Source organism: Cryptotermes secundus, unplaced genomic scaffold (genome assembly GCF_002891405.2).
Source record: "Cryptotermes secundus unplaced genomic scaffold, Csec_1.0 scaffold816, whole genome shotgun sequence".
NCBI lineage: Eukaryota > Metazoa > Arthropoda > Insecta > Blattodea > Kalotermitidae > Cryptotermes > Cryptotermes secundus.
In genome coordinates, this window is record NW_019724601.1 from 2806253 (window position 1) to 2829076 (window position 22824).

At 40.0% G+C, this 22824-nt stretch overlaps 1 protein-coding gene across 1 annotated transcript in view; it reads left to right on the forward strand.

Moving 5' to 3' along the window:
• Positions 1–1758: 1758 nt before the first annotated feature.
• Positions 1759–22824, forward strand: part of LOC111862493 — a 66131-nt gene continuing 45065 nt past the window's right edge. The window contains exon 1 of the mRNA XM_023847962.2: positions 1759–1932. The gene's annotated coding sequence lies outside the window, so the exon portion shown is untranslated. The remainder of the gene's footprint in view (positions 1933–22824) is intronic.

Here is a 22824-nt window from a genome sequence, read left to right on the forward strand (position 1 = left end):
GACCGTTAATCTCGATTTTCTAGACCGGAGCCGCTATTTCCTTGAAATAGCTCCTCATTTATCCTCACGAGGCTGAGTGGACCCCATTCCAGACCCACTACTTCTCAGAAAAACTGGTAGCGCCGGGAATCGAACCCGGTACCTCTGGATCTGTAACCAGGAACTCTGGCAACTATACCTCAGAGGCGGTCTACACGCTACATTAATGTAAGTCATGTACTGAGTTATGCGATTTGAGGTTATGTTTGCGGGTGACTAAGAATGTCAAGCCAATGGGGCATGTGAGGTCAAGTTAGAGACGTCCGGGATGTGAAACCCTGCATTACAGATTTCTACCAAATTTTCGCAGAAAAATGTTGCCTAATTTTCACGTAGAAACGCATTCCTCCGAAACGTCATACAGATCTAACACGCGACACGGCGTCACATACCAGAATTACTTATCTTTACATGCAACATCAGTTTTAATAGCTCATACATCACTAAAATGGGAGAATGAGCTTGGAAACAGGATCGCTTTAAAATAATTTTGAATTACTGTTTCTACACTGCACTGTTTTTCGTAAAGCTACAGAACAGTCAAGGACGATACAAGAAGTCTGCTGTACGCATGCGTAAAGAGGTCGATTGCACGCGCGTGGGTAAGTAGTTATGTCCTACCTGTTGGTTCTGGTCCACAGAGGGGGATTCTGGGGAGGGGGTTGCGTATCCTAGCAACGAACGAACACAGAGAGCCTTGTCCATATTTCAGCTCTCTCTACGCCCAGTGACGTGATGAACAGAGACAGGGAAGGTACGTGAAACTTCCTCTACTGATGCTAGCATCAACGTGAAATTGTGGTGTTTTTACTGAAATACAGAGTGTACCTTCTTGCTCACGAAGTTCTGTTGCTTAAGCTTTAATATGGAGAATTTTTGAAGCAATTGTGTTTTGAAAATGTAGTGTACAGTTTTAATAATTCGATACATTTTATTGTGAGAGAAAATGTATAGTGAATTATGGGATATGAGTACTGTCTCAGAATTTATGTAGCCTTTAGAAAGAGAAAGTATTACAAATTTTCTAAAATAACTATTAAATGTGAGTTAATCTTTGAACACAAAGCACGAACTATATTTTACGTCAACACGTTTTTATTACGGGACTATAATCATAGACCCTTTAAAGTATGAACGAAAAAATTGTTATGAGAAATTACTTTAATACAAAATAGATATCCAATAGATAAAATGTATGCTCGGGAAAGTAAATTAATAAAGTATTGATATAAATTATTATAGGTAAGGTACATATATATAGCTGTTTTTTTTCTTAAGTGTCTATTTTTTTCTGAAATTAATTAAAAGTAAAATTCAAGATATTTATAATTAATTTAATCGCAAAAAAATTGAAATTCAGAGTCTAATTTATTCCTTAATAAACAAAACAAAAATGGCCAGGGATATCACATTTAAATTTTAAAATATTGCTTCATAAATTTTCTTATAAAATATAATGATTAGTCTATTTAAAATATGATTTTTGTATATATATATACTGTATAAAAATACATACTACCTTTATTAAAATACGTTTTAATGTACTCGTAAATAACATAATAACAAAAGAGTGACTGAAACTAAAATCATATTATTAAATTAAATTAAAGATATTTGTGTATGTATGCGATAAGTCCGGCTTTTCTAACGTTGTGCTGTGCAAGTTTCTGATATCCGCTTACTTAACTCACCGCCTTCTACAGCCCGTGATTGGTGCTATACAAACTGTGATGGTTGCGAGTTAAGGGTAACGAGACGCGTGGGTACAATCTGAAACCTTTCACAGCGTCCGTGGCGGCAATTACACGAACTAAACAACGTTAACAATGGAAACTACAAACAAATGAACATCACCACATCAAATACGTGTTAAACTCATATTTGACGTGAATGGTAAGTAAAGTGTCATGCAATTTAGTACATAAATACTAGCACAAAATTATGGTAATTTTGCAATAAACAATTAAATATCATACCTGATATATTCACTATGAATACACTATTTCAAAGTACCAACTTATGTAGAAATATGGAAATATTATACAAAATGAAAAGTCTGTAAGTGGTAAGACTATTATTCATGAATTAGAGGTCAAATCTTCATTGACCAAGATGTTTCATTCATTCATTCATTCACGCACCAATGGTTCTACAGCCCTTTGTTAGGCCCTGGCCTCTTCTTCAGTTTCGTAATCTTTTTTTTTACATAGACGGTAGGATTCCTTGGACGGGGGATCAGCCCGTCGCAAAGGCCTCTACCTACACACAGGATAACACAAACACAGAATAAACGCACACAGACATCGATGCTTTGAGTGGGATTCGAGCTCATGATCCCAGCGTTCGAGAGTGCGAAGACAGGATAAAAATATTTTAACAAACTAATCCTAAGGAGAATAATCCATAGATCCCTAAAATGCTTAAGAAATTTTCATAATGTTTTATGGAACCAGAAAGTCTATTACTATGTTTCAAGAGCTCGTCATTTTTTTCCTATTATGAGCCAACTAAATCTAGCCTATAGTTTCACATCATATGCTTTTATGATCCATATTCATGTTATCCTCCCATCTACTGCTAGGTCTTCCAAGTGATATCTTCCCTTCAAGTTTTCCATTTATAATTTTATATATACATCTCACATATTTTCCGTTTGTGTTACAATCCCCGTTCATCTTCTCCTTTTGAAATATTTGAATTACAGATATAAATGTAGAACTTGTTGGACTGACCCTCTATAGTCGATCAGCATGAAGAACACTATCTTCCAGTATGTTAGGCTATTTTATCCAGTAGAATTTTACCTACGTTTAACTACGCTTCCATCTTCAGTTTAGAGTAGTAAGTCGAACAGGCAACTACAAAGATGGAAGCAGCAATCACAGCAATGTAATCATAGAAAATTTGCATAACAACGCGCGCGGCACGGACCACAGAAAACACCACTCTTCTATTGTTGCGCGCTTACGCTTCCGCGGGAATGTGTTTAACTAGCAGTTGCCTAGGAACGAACTATTCTGGCTTCCAGGAGTCATCTCACATTATAGAGTGTGCTGAATATATGCAACATATATGGAATTTAAGAATATATATGAAATGTTTTTTTTTTGGAATGAAGAACCAAGTATCGTTTCCTAGCAGCAGTAGATTTTCTGTCAAAAAAATTATAATTTTTCGCATCCAAATACTTCAGAAGTTTAGGTTTCCGGAGCTTGAAGCTGTTCTTCACTTCCGTTTACAGCTGTGGTTAGAAATGAATTACCGTATTTACGCATGTATAGGCCGCGTGGGTGTATAGGCCGCAGCACAATTTTCAGACAGAAATTACAGAAAAAATAATTTTCTTGGGATATTATTTCAGGAGTAGAACACCCTGTATTACTAATTATGAATATAATTTTTTTTAATGAAGTGTGACTTCGAATATTTCGAATATAAGCCGCACCCCAGTTTTCCTCTTGAATTTTTGGCAAAAAATGTGCGGCCTATACATGCGTAAATACGGTAATCCTTTTCTTTTATAAAGAGACAAATTTACATTTCTGTTCTTCAGTCGCTTACGTTTTTTCTTCAATTCTCAAATGAAATTTCCCTCCCCACACTAATGTGTTCTCATAATTCGAGCGTTCCTAGAATGCATTGTTGAAAATGGAGCCATCTTTCGGTACACAGCGATAACTCCTTTGTCACCATGGCAACCAATATTACGCACGTCCTGCACGTCCTGATTCTCTAAGTTTAAAACACGAGAGACATCAATTGTGACCTGAACCAAACGAGAGAAAAATACCCAGAGCCCGACAATGTGTATCAGATATTTAGTGACTGAAATGTTACGGATACGAACAGGAACATTTGTATTTTTCTCATCTTCCTCGTCACAGTCATAGTGCCTATCATACTAAGAACGATAGCGGATAAGAAGCATAATATTCGAGACACACATAAATATCATCAGTTCAGGGATAGCTCAGTCGGTATAGCGTGTTGCATGGCCGGGGATTCTTTCGTGGCAAGTAAAACTGAGCGCTAAACTCTATCTAGTGCAGAAGTCAATAGCTATACCTCCACTTCATCATACGCCTTCATGGCGTAGCGCTTAATTAATTAAGAACAGGGACAACTTTAGTTTACTTTTGCTTACTTTCCTATGAACAACAATTAGGCTTATGAAATCATATCGTTTGACTGTATTTTTGTGTGCTCAGTTTCGATTTTTGAACCAGGTGATCGATCTTCACGAAACTTGGTATGAACATTGGTTCATTTAAAGCCATCATAATGTCATAATTTTCATGTCTCCACGATCAGTAATAATAATTTGGTCTAAGTGCAAACATGTGTGGTGGGGAACTTATAGCATCATTTCCTTTAAGAACAAGATTACTAATGAAGAAAGCAGTCTTCTGGGATTTGGCACCGTGTATATGTGGTGTTAACCGACGTTTCGGAGGAACGTATCGCCCCCATCTTCAGGGTAGAAGAAAAAGTATAAGAATTCTGCAAGCGACAACACCGTGAGAAACGGTAAAGCAGACTAGTCTGCTTACCCTGAAGATGGGGGCGATACGTTCCTCCGAAACGTCGGTTAACACCACATATACACGGTGCCAAATCCCAGAATACTGCTTTCTTCATAGTCACCGCCGTGAAAGCCTCAAATCTTACAAGATTACTAATTTTCATGCCTGCTTGCCTTGTTTAGTTGTTTGTTTGTTTGTTTGTTTGTTTGTTTTCTTGTCCTAAATAGAAAACATCATGAAAGTAACCAAAAAATATAAGAATCTAGGTGGCAAAACCTGGAATTTTTTTATGGTTGTAGAGTGTTTAAAATGTGTAACTGTTTTTAAAACAATTTTTCATAGAAGTCTGTAACAGTATGGCGGTCGTGCATGAATTATATTTCTCCTTCTGTTTGATGGTTATAACCAAAAAATTTTTGGAAGTAGGTACGTGAAATTTCGGTACAGAGATAGGCCATAAACAAAGTTACATTGTTCTTAATAATTCAACGATCATAAACCCAGCGTTAATGATAAACTTTGAGGTTATATCAGACAAATTTTACGTATACACAATGACATGACTGCTCTATACTGAGTTCGTTATATGAGCTATGTACATAATAATACATGCAATACCGAAGTCGACGTTTAGAAACGGTGAAAAAGAACGCGAACTGGTCTGTTTGAAGCTAAAATACCTTCTTGTTAAATATGAATGAAGATAAACTTGCCTGCAAAGATACAAAATGTGTGTCCCTACAGGAAACTTTTTAAAAATTTAGATGCATTCTTTACTGGTGTCAAGTGTATGACCTTTGTTACTTGGGTTTCTCCATCTCTTGGGGCATCCGATCCCCTGCTTTGTTTCGCTACACAGAAGAAAACCGAGTTTATGTGTTTGCGTCTCTTGTGTTTTTTAAAAGAACTCTAGTGTATAATGTACCTTTCAATACAGAAGCCGTTTTTCTCCCGTCTGCTGTTCTCTGTGGGCATGAAATTATGTAAAGATTGAGTGAAATATTGATAGCATCATAGACTCTTGTTCCGGAGGTGTTCTGTTCGAATCTAGGCAAGAATATCGGAAATTCTGGTGACTTTCCTGATTTTCCACAGTCCTTCCAGGATAATTCCGGGACTGTACCTCCGCTAAAGTACCAGTCGGTTAATGCTGTTTAGGGAAACAGTCGCTGTTTATTGTGAGAACCATACGGAACACACAGATACACTGTGTGAGCAGAATATATAACAATTCAGTCCGTACCTCACAGCAAACACATTACGTCTCCGCTACAAAGCCCAACCGGTTAATGCTGTTTAGGGAAACAGTCGCTGTCTACTGTGAGAACCGTACGGAACACACACATACACCGTGGGCAGAATATATAGCAATCCAGGCCGTACCTCACGGGAAACACATTACACCTCCGCTAAAGGAACAGTTGCCGGTCACGGTAGCCGAGAGGTCTAAGGCATGTACTGTCTCGCTCGCTTGGAAACCGGGATCGTTGGTTCGAAGCCCACTCAGGGCATGGATGTTTAGTTTGTATGTGTGCGTTTTTCTGTGTTTGTGTACAGGTAGAGGCCTTACGACGAGCTGATCACCCGCCCAAGGAGTCCTACCGTATGTGTAGGATCTAGAAAAACCGAAGTGAACGGAGAAGTTCATGGAGGTAGGTCTAGACCCACTGGGGCTGTAGTGCCAAGGGGGGGGAAAAAAGGAACAGTTGGTTAGTGCTATTAAAGGGAAACATACAAAGAAAATCTGTGAGTAGAATATAGGATTTTAGTGTCTTAAAGCTGGTGGTGCGCATTGTAACCACTAGGGCTTATAGGATCAATGTGGGTGCTAGTTATTCTATAAAAATTGTAGCCGCTATATATTGCGAGAGCAGAAAAGGAAGCATATATGTCTGAATTGTCCCTCGTATTTAAACTGTTTACAGAGCTAACGCTATATTAGAACAATCAAAATGCATCATCAAAGCACAAAATTCGGGCACTGGACACGATCCTTAGCTAATTAGATCCATTTAAAATTCTGATAACATATTTCCCTAAGATACATCTTAATATTATCCCCAAATTACCTAGTCGCTCTTTCAAAATGGAACATTTCCTAGAGTTTTCCATCATAAAACCCTATTCCTTGTGACGTCACCATAGACATTCCATTTATCCATAAGAATATTTAAGAAATATTAGAGAGGCAATGTGGCACTGTTCAGATATTTGGGAACAACGACAACAGATCGAAACCTGATTCAGGAGGAAATTAAGAGGAGACAGAACTCGGGTAATGCTTGCTACCACTGAATCCAGAACCTTTTGTCTTCTCGTCTGATGTCTAGAAACATTAAAAAATAGAATATACAAAACTATAATTTTGCCTGTGGTTGTGTATGGGTGCGAATCTTGGTCTCTGACATTAAGGGAGGAAGATACACGTAGACTGAGGGTGTTTGAGAACACGGTGTTGAGGAGAACATTTGTACCGAAGAGAGCTGAAGTGACAGGAGGTTGGAGAAAATTGCATAATGAAGAGTTTCATAACTTGTACCCTTCTCCAAGTATAATTAGAATGATCAAGTCAAGGAGGATGAGGTTGGCGGGGCATGTAGAATGAATGGAGGCGAAGAGGAATGCATGTAAAATATTTGTTGGAAAGCCAGAAAAAAAATAGGCCACTGGGGAGACCAAGGCGTAGGTGGGTGGACAATATTAAAATGGATCTTAGAGAGATAGGATGCGATGGTATGGATTGAATTGATCTGGCTTAGGATAGGGACCAGTGGCAGGTTCTTGTGAACACGGAAATGAATCTTCGGGTTTCATAAAATGCTGGGAAGTTCCTGAGTAGCAGCACAATTGACGGCTTCTCAAGAAGGGCTCAGCTCCATGAGTGAGTAGAAATGTGACACATTATCTCAAGCAAAAACACATCCCAGAGACATTTCGTGTCAGAGAGCTTGAAACCGGAATAAATGGAAAGCGTGAGCTACAAATATTCGCGTCATTAAAGTCCTTGTACATTTTATGATGTACTTTTGCGAGGAAGTAGTTCATATATGTCTGTGTACAGTTTCTATAAGCTGCGATAAAATTAAGCCCATAAAATTAAATGTCAATGTACTACAGGGGGGAACTCTTACATCATATTCTATTGAGACAATAGGCTGGCTGTAAATTAGGTCTCTCAAGTCACAGTGTGGAGTCCCATTAGCTGTACAGTGGCAAGACCACAGTGCCGTAGCAGGTGTGTGAGAACCCAACAAGAACTAACAATAATTTCTTATACACGTCGCACCCATACCAACACCATAAAAGTTACAAGAATTTTTTTGGAAACGCGTGCGACAAGTTTTTGTATAGACGCTTTTATTTATGAAGAGACACAGGCAAAATTGAAAATAAAGTATAATATTCGAGTCAAAGATGATGAGATTGGCATGGAATGTAACACGCATGGGAGAGAAGAGGAATGCGTATAGGAGTTTGGTGTGAAAGGTAGAAAGAAAGGAGCAACTAGGAAGATCCAGACATAGATGGAAGGATGATGTTGAAAAATAGATTTCAGAGAAATAGGACGAGGTGATACTGATTGGATACATCTGGCTCAGGATAGGCACCAATGGAGGGCTCTTGTGAAAACGGCAGAAACTTCATGTTCCATAAAATATTTGTAATTTCTTGGATAGATGAGCAACGGGCGGCTTCCAAATAGGGCGTCTGCATATCGGTTATAAAGTTAATAAAATTTATGATTTTCAGAAAAAATTGTCATTGCTTTAATCTAAGAACCAATTATTATTACAAAGAGTCGTTTTTTAATGTTAAACCATATAGTATATATTGTGGCCGTTGCCGGTTAGAAAATTAAATATCATCTGAAGCTAATAGTCAGAAACCATTATGAACTTAATATAAAGTGAGGCTATGACGTTACATCGCTAATTAAGCTATACTCTCAGGAAGTTACGATAATGGATCAGAAAATAAAACAACCGAAGTGTACACTTGGTTCCCGTCTAACAAAGTGTATAACATGATTACACAATGTTTAACCACTGTAAAACATCACATTAGCTAACAGCACTTTAAGGAAATCTGTCACTGTACAACGTACATGCCAGCCGAAATGTTTAACATCGACAATTAGTCCGTTAAAAAGCAGTTAGCATAAAGCCTCTCCGACACCAACCCATTATATAATGAAAGCATGTTTCAGATTCTTAAATTAAATCAGAAATAATTTCATTCTTTGCTTAATGTGCTTTATTCAGTCAATGAGAATAGAATTGAAGTCAAATTGTGATATCTCGTACGTCTAAATCCCTATTCATCGTGACATGTTCTTCTGAAACGTTGGCTGATGAACTGTTTATCCAAGAAAATTATAATTCTTCATAACCGCCGCTATGTGAACCTCAAATCCTACACAATAATTCTTTCTTTTTCGCAAAATTCGAAACGAATTCATCCTTCTTTGTCCTAACATGTTCATATTACAGTTAAATAAAGGAGATAGCTGTATTACTGTCTCATTACCGTTACGAATGATCAGTTTCCATACTGAGGCGACAGGAGTAAGTCCCATAAATCGATACGCCCGAATCCCCTTCCAGCTGCTTTTCTCCCCCCCCCCAGAGCACTTCGCACTCTTCCCCTCATTTCCTCCAACCTTTCTATTGGCACAGATATTAATAGTGATAATAAAGCGCTAAACGTTGCCAGTAACAAAGGCTTCGGGCCGGGTGACGTGGAGGGGAACATAACAGTAAGAAGACAAGGCGATATCCCCACCTTTCAAGGGACATCTGTCCGAGGTCGGATTATAACTAAACGGTAGATATTTCTAGATCATAACATAATTTATATTGTAGTCTTCTGGGTTATGAGATCGAGCAGTTGCACAGCCAGTTTTGTAAGAAATGTAACACAGCCGAGTGCAACATCCTACTGTCACGTGTGACTGTAGAAGGGTTCGGATTGGTAATCGGATTTATTAAACACTTAAAGCGGCCTCCGTAGTCTAGGGGTAACGTTCCCACCTCATGACTCAAGGTACGCGGGTTCAAACCCGGCGGAAGTCGTGGAATTTTTAAGGGTGGAAAAATTCAGGGAACAATTCCTCCGGGAGGGACTTTAAGCCGTGGGTCCCGTGTCCTAGATTTGCGGCACGTAAAAGAACTTCATGTCTCTAGGAGACCTCTGAGCAAAATTAGGTAAAAAGTTTCCCGTCCAAGTAGTTTCCAATCCCTCCGGTAGATGGGGAAGTATCGGGTACCACTGCCAGTAGTTGAATGAATGAATTGAACACTTATACACGCACAGCTCATAACTACAAGTAACTGTATCGCTATTGCTAATTCACACTAGAACAGACGCGTAAGGCTTCTCAGCCTGCTTTTTCTTCGCCTGTTTACTGGTACCCTTCCTCTGGGTTCATGAACTATCCCCGTGCCTCAGCTACCAGTTTCCAACAACAGCTCACAGCGACTGAACCGCAGCAGGCCTCTCACTGATTCCACTCCATTAACTTGCAGGCTGGCGACCATCTCACACCAACCTCCTACTCCTCTCACTCTCGTCTCAAGACTCTCTTCTAGAGACACAGTCAGGGTTACTTTACGACTGGCTGTTCACCGCCAATCAGATCATCTTGGCGACAAGCCCCTTGAGACTCACGACCAGTAATTTCATTTTCCAAATACTTGCGGTTGTAGTCATTACGTAAAATCATCAGTGACGAATGAATGGGTATGTCGTTTACAATTACTGCTGGTGCTCGTCAGCGCAGTCATTCTCATGTCCGAGTCCCACGGCACTCATGGCTATATATTGCTGTCTCAGATTCGAGACTCCCCCAAACTGGAGGGCCAGGCCAGGTCCCCCAGGAACAAGGTGGCCCGGTTATACCATCTTTCCCTCGCCTCTTACGACTCACAGGTCTACGGTGGAGGTATTCGACTCCACACACACACACACACACACACAAGGAAGCACGTGTGACTCAGAGAACACTGCTGACAACAAATCTATTGTTCCTGTCTGTTACGGCCATTACCAAGCAATGGCCGTTGTTTAGAGATCCATTACTTAGTAACGGTTATTGTATAGCTGCGTATTTCGCTGTCGTTGCCTAGCAACGGGCTTACATACCACAATATTTACCGCCGAGAAAACTTCAGATCATGTATATCCTAATAAAACTCCGCAAATACTCAGCTACATGTATTTATTTACGGTCTATTTAACGGCGCTGTCTGCAACTGAGACTGAAGAGATTCGGATGAAGGTCGCTGCCTTTATCAAGATAAGGTTCCAGCTTTCACCTGCACCCGATAGGGAAAGCCACAAAGTACCTCAGTCAGTACAGCCCGCGTCTCCGTCGAAATGTGACATGACGCCTAAAAGCCGGAATAGTCCATTGCTGAGTAACGGATCGGTAACATAAGTTCCCGCAACAACGAACCAGTCTACTGCTAGCTAACGACTCCACAAACACATATTTCCGTGGCAATGGATACAACAGATCAATACACGAATTAACGGAAGTAGTGTTCTCTCGTCGGTTCGTCCCTATAAATTAGTTCATTCGTGAAATCAAGAATTCATTGGGGAGTGATTCTTCATTTGTCATTCGTCACAGTGGAAGAGAAGACACTCGTAATCCAGTAAGGGCTGGAGTGAATCACAGGCAGGCACTGACTGTGAGCTGTTATTTATTTCCCCCCCCCCCACTGGCTCTACAGCCCCTTTAGGCCCTGGTCTGATTTTTCAGTTTCACGGTAATTTTACAGACGGTAGGACTCCTTGGACTAGTGAGCAGATCGTCGCAAGGCCTCTTCTAAATACAGGGCAATATATACACAAACCAAATATTCATGCCTTGTTTGGGATTCGAACCCACGATCCCGACCTCCGAGCGCGCGAAGACAGTACATGCCTTAGACCGCTCGGCTACTGTGACCGGCAGTGTATAAGAATAATATATAAGAATTCAGTTCGTACCTCACAGGAAACATTCGAACCCACGATCCCGGTTTCCAAGCGAGAGAAGACAGTACATGCCTTAGACCGCTCGGCTACCGTGACCGGCGTGAGCTGTTATAATTGATTGTAATTGTAAAAAAGTGACAATAAATGCAATCATCCGATCTGGAACCCGTTAATTTTAGTCACGAAAACCTCCGATATGTGATAATATTCTAATCGGCCATTTTCCTAATAAAGATTAGAAGCTAACTTGCTCTGAGTGACACCGCGAGGGACACCGAACCTACATCGCAATGAAGAGTATAGAAGAAAATGAAAACCATCCCATAGAAGCCATTTTCCGGGAGAGCGCCTTTGAAGTCTAAGTGGTTCTTTGTTAAAGAACACTCGATTTCTGAAAGGGTATTTCTCGAACGCTATTAGCTCATTGTCTGAAACGTTTTGCTAGAGGTCAGTGCTCTCATACGTCTAGCCAGTGGCGGATTCATATCATTCATCACAATTCGTAGACATGTAAAGTGCATCCACCCTAAGGACAAGGATACGTCATATCTTATGCAGGAAAACTTACGGAAGAAATTTTCTGCGCAGGTTTATATTTCCAACCAACGTATAAATATCCGAATTACGTTGACTATATAGTATATTAATTTTCTAAAATGAAGGTGGCCATTATGTTCCCAAAGTTGATGGAGTAAAAAGGTAAAGCTGTCCTTGTAACAGGCCGTGAAGGCCCATACGGTTGTGAGAGGTCGAGGCTCCCACATTCTCTCGAGATAATCGGCTCGCAGATGGCGGTGAGGTTGTCAGCCTTAAGCGCCGGCCGCCATTTCCCCCAGGAAGATTCCTGGTACTTATTTCTGTTAGATGTTGAGTCGACCCCAGGGCCGTAGTGCGGCTGGAAGAATTAGGTCAACTGAAAAATCCTGTGACCTCATCGGGTATCGAACACATGTTCAGATTTGTAGCATAGTGACTCAACCAGGTGCGCTACGGCGTATATGTAATGCGATTGCATGACATTTTACACGTCTTTCTCCTCTGCTGTCAGCAGATTAGAACAAAGAATATTCTTGCTTCATAACCACCCAGTCCAGTGAATGGCCTCCCTATATTTCTATATCTTTCCAGTGTGGTATGAAGTACATGCCCCTGGAGTCTGTGCTAGTCGGGTGGCCGTCCCCCCACTCTCAACATCCCTTCATGAAGTTACTGTACAAATATTTGGCGGCTCCGTTCCAGGTTTCTGTACCCTGGCAGGTCCCTCGACGTCTTGTTAACATTTTCATTTCCACTCAATTTTTTTTCTATCCAAATAAAGATGCCGAGCGAGCTTGTCTGTAGACTCGTATTGGGGAGGTGTTTGGTTCGTATCTGGGCCAGAACCCAGGCCATAATAAACAGCTTTTCTATTTGAAGAATGCCGTCTTCTGGGATGTGTGAACAGAATATCTACACGGCGTCACTTCCAAGAAGACGGCATTCTTCGTAGTCACCGCCGTGAAGACCTCAAATCTTACAAATTTTGTCTTTTTCTTCACTCTCTGTCAGGAACCACCGGGATAGTGTCTCTGTTAGGCAACGGCTGTTCAATTCCAAATTCTTAAATATCGTCATTTTCTATCCTACAACCAGAGGCTATACATTCTAGGTACTGACAACGCAGTAAAAAAATATAAATTTATAAATTAAGCAAACAAACAAACAAATCTAACAGAGGTTAATAATAATAATAATGCACTGCTTCAGTATAGCTCAGTGAGTACAATGACGGGCTACGTACTGGACGGTTGGAGTTCGATTCCCTACAGAAGCAACAGATTTGTCTCTATTCCACGGTGTCCAGGCTGGGACCCATCCAGCATCCAATGAAGTAGGTAATGTTGGTTATTTCGTGGGAGCAAAGCTGCAGGCACGTGAAGTTGGCCACTCTTCTCTATCTAGTGGAGCTATACCTCCACCCTCATACGCCCATATGGCGTGACGTGTATTTAACCAAACCGAGTTTCATCCCGAATCAGGGGGAATAGCCCTGCCACTGCAGGGATAGAGTTACGAGCGAGAGTTCCAGTGAATTGCATTCAGATTCTGGGCAGGAGAGGGACTTCCCTGTTTTTCACAACAACTAAACCCGTTTCTGGACCTGCCCAGCCACAATATGGGATCCAGGGACCCATTACAAAGGGGTAAAACAATCGTAATGTAGAGCTCACAGCTCAGCCCGTAGCAAGGCACCAACCTAAACACAGGACAACACAAACACAGACATTCATGTCTTGAGTTTGATTCGAACCCACGATCCCAGAGCCCGAGAGGGTAAAGATATTTCATGCCTTAGATCGCGCGGCTATTGTGACCGACCAATAAATCCAATTACCATTCGTAACCGCGTCTATAAACACTCTGAATTGTGACAGTGTAAAGCAATACTTCACATGTAACTTAGAATGTAAGTTCTCACGCAAGTACTTGCACCGCTCTCGGTTTCAAATGCTGAACTGTGATTTCATGAATAACAGAACTCCCATCCGTGTTTTGCTTCGACACAAACCGAGGTTTCTTATGTCAAAACGTTTCATGTTGCGGGTTAGAAACAAGAACTGCCAACCCGTTTTCTTGTTGCATCCAGAAGGCTCGAATAATATGAGCTAATAACATCTTAGATGCCTGTTTTGACCTGGATGTAAGAGTAATTATAGTGTGTGTCTAAAACATCTCTGAGGTTACGTCATCATCACACAGTGACGTAGCTCCTTACGACATTGAGAAAGAGAGTTACTATAATCTATTTTATATATAGGATAAAAATTAAACACTCATACTGGAGTTCCTGTTGAACACAAATGACTTTTCACCGTGGTCTAGTGGTCACGGTTCCTGCCTACAGATCCAGAGGTCCGGGTTCCATTCCCAGCACTACCAGATTTTCTGAGAAGTGGTGGGTCTGGAACGGTGTCCAATTGGCCTCGTGAGGATAATTGAGGAGCTATTTCAAGGAAATAGCGGTTCCGGTCTAGAAACCCGAAATTAACGGCCGTGGCGATTCGATGCTCTGACCATGTGACCATGTGTTAGTTGGCACTAACTTTGCCGACAAGCCGCGGTCACTCGGTCGGTATAGTTTGCTTGTGGACTAAAACCACGAGGTTTGTTTGTTTTTTTAATATTGTTATTTATATTTATTTATTCATGAATTATTTACTGACGCATCGAGCAAAGTTGTTAAAGTTGAAATCCTACTGATTTACAACCGGGAGGTGTTCCATTCGATTCCCGGCCATGATACCGGATATAATGCATCTTGCGTGATTTTCCCCAAATCCGTCCAGGAAAATATACGGATAGTACACCCAATAGGCCACGACCACTTCTTTCCATATATTGTCCAATTTATCATTCCACTCATCCTGACATTTGACGCTGTTGAGTGTGAATACTAAGAGCATCGTGAAATAAGCATAGTCTTTACATATATAGACGTATTTCGTCGTACAGAACCAAGAATTCGTCCAAAAGATCACATATAGAAAATGTGTGGGTCAAGTAAGCTGCATTTTTTTTTTCATTCACAAGGTCCCAGGTTGAACTCTTGGCTGAGAGACCCTGGCTAAATTGGTCGAAATTTTTATACATTTCGCTTCATTTCGTTTACTTGCCCTTCTTATCCCTTGTTTCCGGTTACTTCCTCGCTTTAATTTCCTGAAGAGGCAATAGTAATTCCTCAAACCTCAGTAACCAGACTGCATGTCCCCACATTCCACAAATCACTGTTTTTCGTGTCACAATCTCATGTCGAACAAACTTTCAGTCTAACCTACCTTACAAAGGAAAAGGAAGTTTATGACATCATCTTGATATCTGATTGTTTGTATGTCGCTCTAACGCCCGAGAGCCGAAACAGTGGAGCCAGAAGAGACGATCGTTGCTAGGCAGCTGCTAGGTAAACATATTTCAGTAGCAACGAAGAAGACACACGCAACAATAGAAAAACTGTAGGACGCGGTGTTTTCTGTGCGGTCTTTGTTGTATCAAATACCCAACATGAAGTGAGAGGAAAGTATCCGATTAGTTCTTTGGAGAACTGCTCGTTTCTTGCAAGTGCCTCCTGTTATTTGTCACTTACACACAGCCCCCTCTTCCCCATGAAGTGTACTCTATACTGAGGCATACTTAATGGGCTCATTGGTCGGTAGATATTTAATTTTTTCCTTTTTGTAATCTCCATCACTTTTATCTGCTAATATGAAACACTATGTAAAGCACAAACCCCAGCGTTTTCACGGTTTCATGTGGAATTTAATGGTTATTATCTTTTGTTACTAAATCTCTGTAATTGTGGGCTATTTGGGTGACGATGAGGGCCCATAAAGAGTACTTAATGGGCTACCATCAACACTCAGACATATCCCCGGATCCGTTGTGTCCGCCATGCCATGACACATACGTGCTGCCCACTGGTGGGTCAGCGCCAGAACTACATTGAACTAGTTGCCTAGTTGTCTCTGTCATTAACTGCCCAATTATAATGGCTGATTTTGGGTTAACATTATGGTAGATTGTTAACTCTGTCTTCCCAGTGTTAATTCTACCCAATTTACATCAATTTTTCTAAGAGACTATTAACGTCAAAGTTATTTTGGTGGGTTATTTTAAGAACTTGTCACTACCTATTCTGTACGGCGTTGAAGCTTTGGATGATGCATGAATGATCAGCTGGACGAGATTTAAAAAGAAGCCGTAGTGACCTACCTGGATAGACTGAGGAAAACCACGATAATCGCAGTCAAAATACCAAGTGTCATAGCCGAGATTAGAAACAAGGATATCCCACAAACGAGTTTACAATTTTTACCTCTACATGAGTCACTGCGGGCCTCCACAGTGGTGAAATCTGACGGGTGTACGCTACATCTGCTGACTATTTTACAGTAACCTATGTGCAAACATTGTCATGATCCTAGAGTGGCTAAGTACCAGGTGTGGATTGGTAATTGGATTTACTGAAGTCTTACAGATCCGTGACTACAAATAATTATAACGGTTTCACTGATTCATGCATTTTGCAGTTCACTACAGTTATATGTTCAAGTTTTCTCCGCTTATGTATTCACTAATCGTTTCCTAGTAACGGCTCTCAATGGCAAACATTCCCCTTCCTAGGTCGATTAGGTCAATCGAAAAATTCAAACGATCTCATAGAGAACTGAACCAGCTATTTTCCGGCTTGTAGCATAGTGCCTCAACCAACTACGCTACCACGTGCCTCACTTGCACTTTTCATGTAGTTTATTTGACGAAATTTTCAGTAATTCAGGTATTAAAAGGATGGTCTAGCTGCAACGCCTTAGGCTTTAATCCGAATCTCTGCCAAGTCACAGGATACTGAGGTATCTCATGATTCTCCTCAGTTCCTCCTGGAAAATCCCAGAGTAATACATCATATAGGCGAAGTTCATTTCCTTCCAAATCCTTTCCCAATTCATCAGTCATCCTGTCATTCGATGCTACATATCCTCAATAGGAAAAATACTTTTTAAATAATTTTATAAAGACAAGCAATGAAATAGATTAACGTAATTAGGGCACCTGATGATGGCACTATGTTGCCGAAACATGTCGTGAAGTATCAGGTGAAAGTGAGTGCACTACAAGACGGCCACTGTATACATATCATGGATGAAAATCAGTGCAACAGGACGCTAAAATACAACATTAGGAAAAATGTCTTTCAAAATCTCTGTAAAAATGTTACTCAGATTATAAAATGTAGAGTGAATAGACGACAACGAATTATTAATTTGGAAGGATATGGATTGTAGAGGTTGTGGCCTATTTTAAAGTATTATTTTATCACTTGCTTTGACTAATGAAAACAACAAAATGCAGTGCACGGGTCGATATTCGAAGCGGGCGTTACCCAACTACAAGACTGAAGCGTCACAGCTTGAACCAACTTATTTGGAGTAAATGCACGACCGTAACATATATTTTTCCTCTTTCCGTAACGTGGCAACACTGTAATGTGCTTCTATTGCATGTCACAGTCCGCTGTTGTCATTTTGGCATGCAAGTAGTAGCAGAAGGCGCAACAACATAGTCACGTTACACTGTCAGGTTATCAGCAACATGTCAGAGAGCGGTGTAACCAACTGGCAACAGTGTTGACATCTCAGAGAAACTCTGTAACCGGGAGGGGAGGCAAATTGGTGTTTACGTCATGCCAGAAGCTTCTGATACAAGCTATAAGATATTATGTATTCATTTCTAATCAGGCAGAATCGTAACTGTTCACATGGAAACTGAACTGTTTAATTATTTAGCTGTGAAATCCATTTGCTGAGAACAGACTAATGCCAACTCCACATCAAAAGAGACAGGTTTATCTCTAATACAATTTGGAATCAATACAGCAGAACACGTGGAGGTCTCGCCTCTTTGTGCGCCTTGCTCTTGAATAGAAAGGCGCCCTTGTGGTGAAAATACTGTGACATGTATATCCATTGACAAGTAACGGCTGTGTAAACAGGCGACAGTAAAACAGCCGTTGCTAGGGTATAACTCTGTTCAAGCATTGTTTCTCCGGCAACGAGAGAACACGCAAATATGGAGGAAACGTTTTCTGTGCGGTCCGTGCCGGGACTGTATAACGAGGACTAGTAGTTCGGTTGAGTCAGTTTTCTGTGGCCTCCTATGACTGTAGAGGTATTTGAACCCGTGTGTGAAGGCGGGGTCGAATACCTCCACCGTGACCCTGAGAGTCATAGGAGGCGACGAAAAGAGAAGTCCCGAAATTTGAGGCAGTAACATATGGTCATGAGTCCCACGGGATTAGAACCCGAAAATGACTGCGTTGGTGAGGGCCAGGAGCAATTATAAACGACAGAACGTTCCTCTCGTCAGAGAGAACGCCCCACGTCAACGAGCCTACAACTGTCTGACAGTAATAAAAATCTGGTCGCATATGCCAGATGGATTCTTTATTCCAAGGCAGACTGACCGACTGACCGTCGGTCGTAACATAAGATTCAGACTCAGGAGGAAAAATACAAAGATCCAGAATTGGAGAGACTAAGAGTCCATTCCGAGTTTCAAACAACAGGGAGAGATTCGTTATCCAGAAGCGTTTCAATGTGTGAGCTGTTATAATAAATTGAAAGTATAGCAGAGACTTATAATAATAAATCAAATCATCAAGTCTAGAACCCATAATTATTAGTCACGCCAACCTCTCTAGACCTATGTGCAGTATGTTTTCGATCCCGAAGAAGAAGGAGGTGTGTTCCTTCGAAATGTCGGTGAACTCCTCCCAGACCACAACACTCTGAACATCAGAAATGACAATTATTGACCAAGGATCGAAAGAAGTTCGAGTCTGCTGCGAAGGGAAGCCGAGAAGAGTAGGACATCCGCTAAAAGGAAACACGTCTGCATATCAAGGCGGAGTGCGCCTTCTATAGGGCCGGGTACGAATGTGCCAAGGGCGTGGCTCCTGGGTCTATGGGAGGTTAAACCCGAGGCGCAAACGCGACAAAAATTTGGTACAGAGTCCATACACGAGCATATGCCGATAAACAAGTGGAAAGCATGCGTAAGGCTGACTTTCCAACCGAAACCCTGCAACACTTGCTTTGTACAGGCGTATAACATTTTTTTTTCACATCTTAACAATCAATAAACCAATGTTGTTCATTAGTAGCTTCAATCTGAGAAGAATTTGTCACAAAAAATGAGATGGAACATGACATAAAAGAGGGGCGGTACATAATGGGAGTGGAGGGGGTTAGGTTATTAGCATTGAGTTGAAAAAAAGGTTCAGAGAGCCAGCGTGGGTTTTATATACATAACTCTGTATCATTTCATACATCTTTCGAAAATATTTTCACATGGCTTCTGGGTAGCGCTTGAGAAGTGTGGAAACAATTAGCGGGGTAGTGGTTACAGCTGTATTGTGGGAAGAAATCTGTGTGATATATTTTATTCAAGGTTTTGTTATAACACATACACAACCTACAATCTTTACTTACGTTTGTTGGCTCGACCAAATCAGTTGCAAATTCTGTCGAGAACGGTCAGGTATAAACATAAGGGCACTACACAAAATGAGCGCATAAAAGGGATGTATTTGTCTGTGTCTCCACACGTCACAATTCTGAAGCTACTAAAACGATTTTCGTATAAATTAGTGTTTGAAAGAATATTTGGACTTAAGAGGGCTGAACTAATAATACTACATAACGAGGAGATTCATAATTTGTATCGCTCGCAAAAGAAATTATTAGGATGATAAATTCGAAGAGCATATGTTGGGGAGAGTATGTGCCGTGCATGAGAGAAGAGAAGAGAGTTCTTACAAAATATTTGTAGGAAAACCTGGAGAGGGAGGATTGGGAAGACATAGTCTTGGATGACAAGATAATATTAAAAAGGATTTTAAAGAAATATAATGAGAGAATGTCGACTGGATTACTCTGGTTCTAGTCGAGATCAAAAAATGATCTATTGTGAAGACAATGAAATTTCAGTTGTGTAAAATGCTGGGAATTTATTGAATAGGTGAGCAATTACTAGCTTTTCAAGAATATGGGGTAAAGTTTAAGGAAATTATATGTTTTCTTGTCACAGACGGCAATCAGAAGTTAAGTTTTTTTCAAGGCTTCTATATGTTTAAAATTTTTAACTGTAGATTACAAATAGAATATTTCATGAAATATTCATATAATCGGGGAAAAAAAAGTCCTTCGCATTTTTCCTGTGTTCTATTCACATCACGAACTGAGCCCGTGGAAGGTGACCTTCTGTATCTCTACTGTCCCAGTATTTCAGAGAACACGTGCCCGCATAACCAAAAGATAAATGACGAAAATATTCGCCGCTATGTCGTGCTGGTAATTGAAAGCCTTTGTTGTGTTTGTTGCTCGTGTTAGTTCAAGCGTGTTAATTGTTTGATGAAATGGATTCCCACTGATAGAAACTCGCTACCAGTTGCACTGTGCTATTCGATCCATGTCAAATCTCAATGCTTCCCTGTAAAAACAGAATTCAATAAATATTTACACTGTCCTGGTCTATGCTGATGATGCTAATTTATTAGGATATAATTTTTTGGTTTATTTTGTGACGCTTCCTCATGTTACATGGCGTGAAATTGTAAAATTCATGTAGGATTTTAGGTTTTCACACCGGTGGTTATGAATTTATATTTTCTGGGATATAACCAGCGTGAACCAGTTGAAAACCAGAATTCTGCTTGTCTTATTTTTGTGTCCTGAAGATGGAGATATGTTTTTTCGAAATTTCTGTTTACTTGCGAGAGACTACACGGTTTTATATCCCATGAGATAGAACCCTTGGATAACGTGACTGGTGAATAATTAATTGGAAAGGATTTGGAAGGAAACCGTCGTGATCTGATTCATATATTATCCTTCAATTTATCCAAAAGCACTCAGAAAATCTCAAAAACCTCGGTTAAGATGGCCGATTTTCCAGATTCGAACCGAGCACCTCCCGTATACGAGTTCATACCGTTACAGCTACAGTGACTTAGTCGATTATTATTAGGTTAAAACTAACCACGTGACAAAATGGAACAGGATGCTAGTTGAGAAGCTAACATTTGCTCAGATAGAGAAGAAATTTCCAGAATCTTATAGAACACTAAAAATAATCACCGTGTTCATAAATTCCTGAACCAGATAAATCCAGTCAATACCCTCACATCCTGCTTCTTTACGATTCTTATAATTATTAGAAACCCATCTATGTCGAGGTCTTTCGTGTGGCTCTTTCCTTCAGTTTTTCCTATAAAAATCTTGTATGGAATAACTTATCTATCATGCTTTCAGTTCATGTTTCTTGGAAGAACTCAATTAAGTAGAGCTTCTGTGCAAAATAACTGTTGATTTTAACACGATATAGATCCGTCATTACATTGCTATTAATTCTAAGAGTAACGGCGAAGATGATTAGCCTAAAAACAATTAACATTAATGAAGCAATAAACATACGTACATAAATTTATTAATATTAGAATTATACTGCTTAAAAATAACGCTGTCCAAAATTAATTTCGAGATTATTTTTCATCTAACATAATATTCAAGCGATCTCATCACCGCCATCTTGTAACTGTTGTCTCAGTAACAAAACATAACATGTAGGTAAGTTTGTGATAGTTCCGTGCCAAATACAAAATCCCATCTCTAACGGTTTATTACTTATCGTCATCAAATGCGAGGCTAAAGAAAAACTTCGATTTCCGGCATGTTACATTTTTTTCTAAAATCTAGTATTACCATCCTTACTGTAGCTTGTAAAAACCGTTGCTATGCAACGACCGAGAGATTAGCGGATATACCAAGGCCGTTTCTGGGCAATGACTCGCTAAACACGTTCATCTTGCTAGGCAGCATGTTCTTAATAATGCAACAGTTGGACTACAACAATGAAGAAAACCGTGTTTTCTACGTGGTCTGTTCCGAGACGTTATAAGCAAGGGACAAGAACAGTTTAGTCAGTTCTGTAAGGGAGTTTGTGAAGAAAGGTCTTAAGCCAGAGGCAGAGGAATGCACACTGTTGGAGCATTTACCAGGAAACGTCTAGTAACAGACTGTGCGCTCAAGTGAGCTGTAAAATGAAATAATGATGGAGTTATACACGTGGTTATTTGTGGTTACAACTTATAAGTGGTCAATAAATTCAATCTCCAATCCAAACCCGGTCTATAATCACTCATACACGTGACAACTGTTGTCAGAATGAAGATTAGAGAAAATTTCTATCAGAGTAGTCAATAACCGTCTAAGATTAAAAAGTGAGCATCACAAAATACAAGTTTACTGCGTTACCGCTAGACTAGCCTGTTCGGTTCTTGGAGAAAAATATCAACTTATATCTTTACATACGAAATTGCATATTATGATTTTTTGTATAGGGGATTTTGTTTTGTTTTGTCAGAAATTGGAATTAGAATTAATTTAATTAATATAACGATTTATTTTCCTATTTAAATATAGAAAATTAATAGCTTCTGAAATAGAAACAGCAGAAATCGGCGAACGTTTAAAAAACATTTTATTGAGTCCGTGTTGTCACGATTTCTGTTTAAATAAAGTCAAATATAAATTTAAAGAAAATAACAGCAGAAATCAGTGAATGTTTTTAATAAAATTAGTTTAATGACTCAGTGTCATTATGAGTTCTATTTAAAGAAAGTCAGCGTTAAATTGAAAGAAAATGTTATACGCCGTGTTCTCTCGCCTCCAATTTACTTGAGATGTTCATT